Source organism: Olea europaea, chromosome 9, assembly GCF_002742605.1.
Source record: "Olea europaea var. sylvestris chromosome 9, O_europaea_v1, whole genome shotgun sequence".
In the NCBI taxonomy this organism is placed as follows: Eukaryota; Viridiplantae; Streptophyta; class Magnoliopsida; order Lamiales; family Oleaceae; genus Olea; species Olea europaea.
The window spans coordinates 4,907,031-4,915,659 of NC_036245.1; positions in this window are offsets into that span (position 1 = coordinate 4,907,031).

Here is an 8,629-nt window from a genome sequence, read left to right on the forward strand (position 1 = left end):
TCATGCTTAAATATAATCAAGTTTAATTGCATTGGACAACTTTTAATGCCACTTTTGACGTAATAAATGAATCATATTTTGTTGACAATTCAATTTTAGTCAAAAATCAATAGTTGAATTGTCAAAATCATTGTCAAATAGGGATTAAATGAAATAAATTATTTTATTGGGGTACAATTGAAAATACTTAAGGGTTTAACATGGATTAAAATTTAATTTGGGATCTACTTATATATTTTTGAAAGTTTAGGATATAATTTTGTATTATATGGAAGATGAGGGACTTCCTTTACAATTTAGAGTTAGTGCCACTTATTATATTCCAAATAAACCCATTTTCATTTGGAATTCCACACACACAGTAGGGGTGACCACGGTTCGGTTTGGACAATTTGTGCTATATTTTTAACTCAAACCATTTTATGCGATTTGAAATTTTTTCAAACCAAACCATTTTATTTTTTGAACCAAACCAAACCATAATTTACAGTTTGGTTCGATTTTAATCCGCGATTTACCTTTCAACATTATAGTAATGTATTTAACATAAGTTAAATAAAAGTTTAAACGAAAACTAATAATGTTAAATGTTAAATTACATTCATATCTACCATGAAACCCATTAATAAATTATTATCAAAGTTGGTTGTTAAAAGATGTTAATAGAACAAATACATATTTCTTCATTTTTATTTACCTTTTCTTGTTTGACATTCATACTATCATATAGCGGTTAATAAATGTAGAGTTACATTCTGTTATTATAGTTTGGCTAAAACTCATTTCGTTTTGCTAATTGAGATGTTAAATAAGGATTGAATATGATATGTTTAGATCTATAAAGATAGATAGAGTTCAACTTTTTGGGAATTGACGAATTTTATCCTCTAACTACTTTTATGAAAGTATAATGTAATAGTACTAGTTAGGAAATTTTAACATTTTCACACAATTAGTGCGCTCCATCCTTCATTCTTTTCAAATCATAAACAAGTTCATTATCTTCTAACCACACAAACAATTATTTTTCTGTTCAAACTACAACTCACAAGTGTATAATAAGTTAAAAAAACAAATAAAAGAAAGAACAATGGAAAAATAACTTGAATAAAAATTTAAGACTTATCGAAAGAGAAGAGAAAAAGAGGTGATTCAGATAGAGATTAGTAGACTAACAAGCAAAGGCGACTGGTGATTCGTTCAACAGTGACAAACAAATGTCAAATGTTAAGGAAATGAGAGTTTATGTTAGGATTTCTGAAATTTTGAACGTGACTTGTTGACATAGTTTTGTTGAATTATAATTTGGATTGTTGAAAATATATATATATTTTCTTCATTTCATATAATTTCGGGATAATTTTAGTTTAGTTTAGATATCGGGTGAGGACATGTATTGTGAACCTATTAAATTATACGTCAATAATGATGAACCTAATTTACTTTTTATGATTATTTCAATAGGCTGGTTATAATTTGTATTACTGAATTGATAATTTTTTTTTGGAAAATGAAAACTGTAAAATTTTTAAGTTAATAAAAATTATTTTTAATTAAAAAATTTAAAAGCGATTCGGTTTGGTTTTGTGCGGTTTTTGAAAACCAAAACCTAAACCAAACTATTTTGAAACGGTTTGGTTCGTATTGAGGGAAAAGAAACCATGAGTCCACGTGGACTCGAATCAACGGTTTTAACTCAACGATTTCGGTTCGATTTGAGGTTTCACGATTTTTTTGTGCAGCCCTAGCACACAGAGTAGAGAAAGGGGCAGGAGCTAGGAAGGAAAAATTGAGAAAGAAAGGAAGGAAGAGAGAAAGAAAAGAGAAAAAGAAGGAAGAAGGAAAGAGTTAGGTTTTGCTATTCAAACTTCACTCTTCAATTTCTCTAATTTCTCTTAGAGATATAGTATAATTTATGCCTAATTTTTTGGGTTTTGTTTTGTTAGTGTAAATTTTAGATTTAAGAGATATGAGTACAAATTGAAGCTCTAGTTTCTCAATTCTTTAATTTCCATTTACATTAAGATAAGAAATACACTTTTTTGGTAAATCTTAGATTTTTTTATTTGGGATTCTTGATTAAGTATTGTTAGTGGAAATGATTGTGGTGATGAAATATTCAAATGAAAGCATGAGTTCATGGAACAAAATGAAAGTTATGTTGGTTAAGTGGTTTGTGTTAGTTTTTCACTAGATTGAATTGTGCAATTATTTTTATGTTTGGGATGAATGTTATTTTGATGAAATAGTTATTAGTAAGGGGACTAAAAAGTGGAATTAGCCCCAATTAAATTTGAAAAATTTATTCAAGAATCGAGAAATTTAGTTTAGGTGTTATATCATTACAGATAAGAGGTTATTGTTTTCAAAGTGGCCAAATTGGTTATTTTGTAGACTATTTCAAGTGGTGACGAAAAGATTGAAAAAGCTTATCGACCATCTTAGCCAGTAGCGTGTCTTGAGTAAGTGGAAAATCTTATTTTTCATAAATAAATATTTATTATATTTATATTAGATCCAAAAGTTAATTATTTTATATAACTGATTTGACAATATGATTTTCAGAATAAAACGGATTTTATAATAAGTTTTTTTTAGTTAAATTCAGTTCAATTAAATTATTTTTTAAAAATGTTATATGAGTATTAAATATTTCAGTTTATCTAAAGGTTTTTTTTTTTTTTAAACAACCAAAAAAGTACTCAAGTGATTTTACCCTAATCTGCATTTTCCGTAAATATGTTTCTACAGTGTATGATTCCATATCGTTATTTTACCTACTCTGCATTGGTGTGAATGTGTTTCCATGGTGTATAATCAATTATGGTAATTTTATTCGTTCTGCACTATTGTGAACATGTTTTCATAGTATATGACCATACTATAGGCTTCAGATAGCTCTACGCACGTATAACCAGAATTACAACACTAAATAGCTTTGCCATGTATATAGGTACTAATCAATACATAAGTAAGATTATTCGGCGTACCTTTTTGGTGTAATTTTTCAGTATTTCTACAGCTTATCAGATTTCAAATTATAGAATTAGTTTATTCAGCTCTCAAAATAAAGATCTCAGCTTATAGTATTGGACAACAATAATATTTTATAGATTTTCATAGATATCATATTATTTATATTCATTAGACTTTACATCTACTTATTTAAAATAAAGGACAAAGATTTTTATGATGCAATTATGTTACAGTTTGAAAAGTGTTACTAAATTTCAGAATTTCTCAAAGTTTTAATAGGGTAAGAATTTTCAGAACTTACGTTATTTGCAAATTTCTACTCACTGAGCTACGAACTTATATATTTTATTACCATTTTTCTTATCAAATAGTAGTTGAGTTGAGCAACATTGGAGCCTATTGATCTACTGAGTTGAGCCACACATTGTCATTAGATGTTTTGTCAGTTTAGACAGTTCATAATTTTGGAATACATGCATTTTTGTCAGAAAAATGTATCCATATCATGGGCTCATTGAATAATCGGAATCTTATGATTATGTTGGGTTTTTAGAGTCTTTTGACTTGTTCAAAAGTGTAAATTTCATTTTTGTACACTTTATTTTGAATAGTTGGTATTCTGAGGACATGTGTACTTTGTTTTATATTATATGTACTAATTTGATAAAATTGAATTTTGTTCAGGCGGTTTTAGTTTATATTTCAGAAGAAACTCTGTCAACTTTTAAAAAAAAAAATTCATTACAGTCAAACAAGTCAAGGTCGCCTTGATGGTGGGTCCGGCACTTAGCTGGTATCTACCATCGGCACACGATACATGTCTAGTCCATTAATGTAATTCGGGACGGATCATGTCATATTTGGTATCTAACGTCAAGATAAAGGTAAAGCAAGTAAACAACTACTGTAGTTAATATATGGAAGCAATTCACATTGGCAGCACATTATAAACATCCAATTTTTGCATTGAAATTTGAATCATTATCGTCTAATATTTAATCTCCCTTCTGCCAGTAAAGAAAGTTATTCAAAAGACGAAGATGCTAAAGGATCCAGTATTCTCTTCTATTCATAAAAGGCTGTGGATACAGCGTAGAGAAGAGACACAAATCTTCAGACAGTCTTATAAAACATTCTTCTCCAGTTTATGATACATATTACAACGTTAACTTGCATTAAACCTTATTTGATTACATAACTAATTATAAATTATAGACTTTAAATTGCAAATTGAAGTGGTGATGACTGGTGAGGTAAAAAACAGGTAGCTAGGACCAATTTTAACACCTGTTTGGATCCATATCCAATTGCATCATTCTCTCTAGATCGAAATGTTGGAATAATTAATAATTTCATATGTGGGCTTCACATTCGATTGCAAAATTTTACGGGTTAGATATATGGCTCATAATGATATTTGTGTTTTGGCCAAATTTATTAAGTGATCAATTAGGCCTTTTACACCTTACGGGTTGTAATTAATTTGATGTGGTAATTTAAAGTATGTGAGCCGGAAATAAACCCTAATTAGAATTCTAGTCGTAATGGGACGGCTCAATTATTTCCTATATATAAAGGCGAGGTCCCCCCCTCCTCTCCATATATTTTTATTGGCTTGCCTCATTGATAAAAAAGGTTAAACCCTAACCTTAAGGGTCCCCCACCACCCCTGCCCTAGAGCATCGTGAGGGAGGTAAATCGCAGGTTATGCCTCCAAGGGTACAAGGTGGAAGGCTGCTTGTACACTTGCACTTACCCAAGAGCCAAATCCATATTTCAGGATTCGAACCCTTGACGCAGCAGCCTCAAGCAAAGCTGAATTTCTCCACCCTCCCCTTTTACCACTTGGAGATGTGCCCTGGGGGCTCTTGCCTCATTGATAGCTATTACTTTGTGAGGAGCAAGGAGGGGAAGATCTTGTCTACTATTACAACTATAATTCATATCAATAATGGCTTCCACAGGTATGAATTCGATTTATCAATTTATCATTTTGTGATTCTTGATTCTTAGCATGATTGAAATTAAATGTTAACAATTGGTATCAGAGCTTACATGTTAAGATCAGAATCCTTCGTCAAATAATATATGTCTTTTCTCGATTTCTAATTCCTGCAGCCGCAGATTCAAGGCCATGAGATTATTAAAGTTTTTTATTCTGATTTCCAACCCACCAATACATTTTTTTTTGTTTGAGATAAGTTTTCGATTCCATGCTGCCAACCATTAAGTTTTCCAACCTGTTGGAATTAATAACCTTTTAATTATAACCAGCCACCAAATTCAGGGTTTTAGGATCGAGTTTTCAATTCTGATTTCCACCGCCAATTCACGTTTTGGAATTAATATATGTTTAATCCCTCCAGGCAGCCTTCTCTATAGTTGTGTAATAATTTCCTCTCTCCCCAAAGTGGCTGCAATCTTTCCCTTTTTCCTACTATCGCCTGTGCGTGTGCTTTATATATAATTCTCCTCTGTCATTCTTCTGTGTGTATATATATGTTGGATCTTGATTGCCCAAATAATTGTTTTAATGTTAAATAAATAAAAATTGTGGGAAGGCCGCCGGCTGCCGCTGCGTTTTGCGGCAACAACGCCGGCAGCAGCCCGGCGCCGCGAAAACAAAACAAAAAAAAAATTCTGTTTCTGTCGTTTTTGGCAGAGATGTAGGCAGGGGCTTCTGTCGTAAATAACCAATTTTCAAACCCCTGTTTGCAATTATCAATTGGGGGTCATATTGTAATTACTTAAATAAGGACCTGCCATGCAATTTAAAATGTGAAGGACCTGATTTTAATTTGTGTTTTGTATTAAAATGTAATTTTCAATTAGGGGCTCTTAAATTCGAACTTCTAAACTTTTGACCCTAAATTTTATTTTTGACCAAATTAAAACTTTAATTGATGACCCGATTAAAATATATTAGATAATAATAATAATTTGATTGACGACTTTTATATTTTTATTAAATTGTATATGTACTTAAATATTGCCATTATTTATGCATTAAATTTCATTTTGAAATTTTGTTGCCAATTTCGTCTCTTAATATTAATTACGTATGGATTTTTTGTCTTTCATCAATTAATAATCATGATTTGTTATATAACTTCTGTGATTAAATTTTTCATGGGCATTGAGATGATTCTTATTTTCCCACTAAGAGAGAAACATTTTGAAATAAAAATGGGTGGTAGCTGCCAAAGTGGCACACTCATTTTTATTTATTCGATTTTCTCTACAATAAAAATACATATATTTTTGCCCAACAACTTTTGATTTATTGCATATAATATCTTGCCCAAAGGTGTTATTATATGTAATATTTTTGGAAAATGGCATGAGAAAGTTAATGAGCTTATTTTGGTTTAGAAATTTCATTCTGCCCAAAGGTGTTGGTATTTCGAAAATCAGTGTAATTTTGTTAACTAGCTACATGATGTGTTTTAAGAATATCTTATAACATGTATTGTCGACCCAAATGTGACTTTATGATGATGCATCTAGGCTCTTACCGTAATAAAATTTATGTCTCAATTTAAATTATGGATTATCTAATTAATAGCCCATATTAATTAGTTGGATATTTCATCATCCATTTGATTGCATGCATTAAGTTTGGATGATATTAAGAGTGATATTTTATGTTTCCACAGTTTATAATGCCTCATTTCTTTCGAATCAATTGTCTGCTATTGAAACTTTGACTGGAAATAACTATGTGAGATGGAAACGAGACGTAGAAATAACACTTGGTCTTTTGGGCTTGGATTTTGCAATGGAGAAAAGGCTTGAAAAACCCACAGATAAGAGTACCGTAGAATATGTAGCCGAGCATGAAAAGTGGGAAAGGGCTAACAAACTCTGTTTGAAAATCATTAAGCGATCGATATCTGATTCCATTCTAGGTGCCATCCCTGATAATGAAAATACCAAAAGTTTTATGGATGTCATTGAAGAAAAATTTATTGAGTCTGATAAAGTCGAAACTGGGGATCTTATGGATAAATTCATGAGCATGAAATATGACGGTACAAGTGGTGTTAGGGAACATGTCATGAAAATGATAAACATATCATCTAAGCTAAAGGCTCTTGACATTCCCATTGCGGAGCCTTTCTTGGTCTATCATGTTTTGAATAGCCTACCTAACAAGTTTAATCAGCTTAAGGTTGCTTACAATGCTCAGCAGGATAAGTGGAATTTGAATGACCTTATAGCAGTGTGTGCCCAAGAAGAGTATAGGATGCGCCGTGAAACTGTTGAAACTATGCAATTAGCTTTTCAGCCATCACAGAATAAGGGGCCTTCTCATAATCATAAACCTAAGTTTCGTAAGGGTAATAAGTCCCACCGAAGTCAGCAGAATAAAAATCTTAGTGGTCCCAAAGCAGTTATAAAGAAAAATGATCAATGCAAGTTCTGTAAAAAAAAGGGTCACTGGCAGAAAGACTGTTTTAAGTTCAAGACTTGGTTGGAAAAGAATAAGAGTTCTTCAGGTATTCCCTTGGCCTTAGTTTGTTTTGAGTCTTCTTTAGTAGATGTACCTTTGAATTCTTGGTGGTTAGACTCAGGAGCTAGTATTCATATTGCGAATTCCTTGCAGGGGTTCATAAGCAAACGGAGGTCAAGTGAGAATGAAGTAAGCTTGAGCGTTGTAAATGGATTCGAAGTAAAGGTTGAATGCATAGGAGTAGTGAAGTTAACTTTAGAGTCTGATTTTTATCTTGTTTTGGAAAATACAGTTTATGTACCGCAAATGAGACGGAATTTAATTTCTATACCAAAACTTGATGCTTGTGGTTTTACATTTAATTTTGGTAATGGAATGGTTAAGTTATTTAATGATTCTAGTTTGATTGGAAATGGCATTTTAATTGATGGTTTATATAAATTATCTTTGACTTCTTTTGGTGATGTCTCGTGTGTTACAAATGTATCAAAGAAAAGGGCTTTAATTCGTGAATCATCCTCTATGTTGTGGCATAAGCGATTGGGTCATATTTCTATGGATAGAATGGAAAGATTAGTAAAAGATGAGATACTTCCTTCCTTAGACTTCTCCGATTTTGACACATGTATAGATTGTATAAGAGGAAAGTTAACTAAGTCTACGAGGAAGGGTTCGACTAGGAGTAATGGAATTTTGGACTTAATTTACACTGATATCAGTGGACCTTTGCTTTCCACTATATGTGGGAATAAATATTTCATAACTTTCATTGATGATTTCTCACGATATGGATATGTTTATTTGATTAACGACAAATCACATGCACTTGAGAAATTCAAAATTTTCAAACTGGAAGTAGAGAAACAATGTGGAAAAAGTATCAAAGTTGTAAGATCTGACCGAGGTGGTGAGTACTATGGGAAATATGACGAGTCTGGTCAAAATATGGGTGATTTTGCAAAATTTTTACAAGAGTGTGGAATAGTGCCCCAATACACCATGCTAGGGACACCTGAGCAGAATGGTGTTTCTGAAAGACGTAATCGAACTCTAAAAGATATGGTTAGAAGTATGATGAGTAGAACAAATTTGCCTGAATATTTGTGGGGTGAAGCCTTGAAAACAGTTATGTATATTTCGAACAGAGTTTCAAGTAAAGCTATTGCAAAGACACCTTTTGAATTATGGACAGGACGTAAG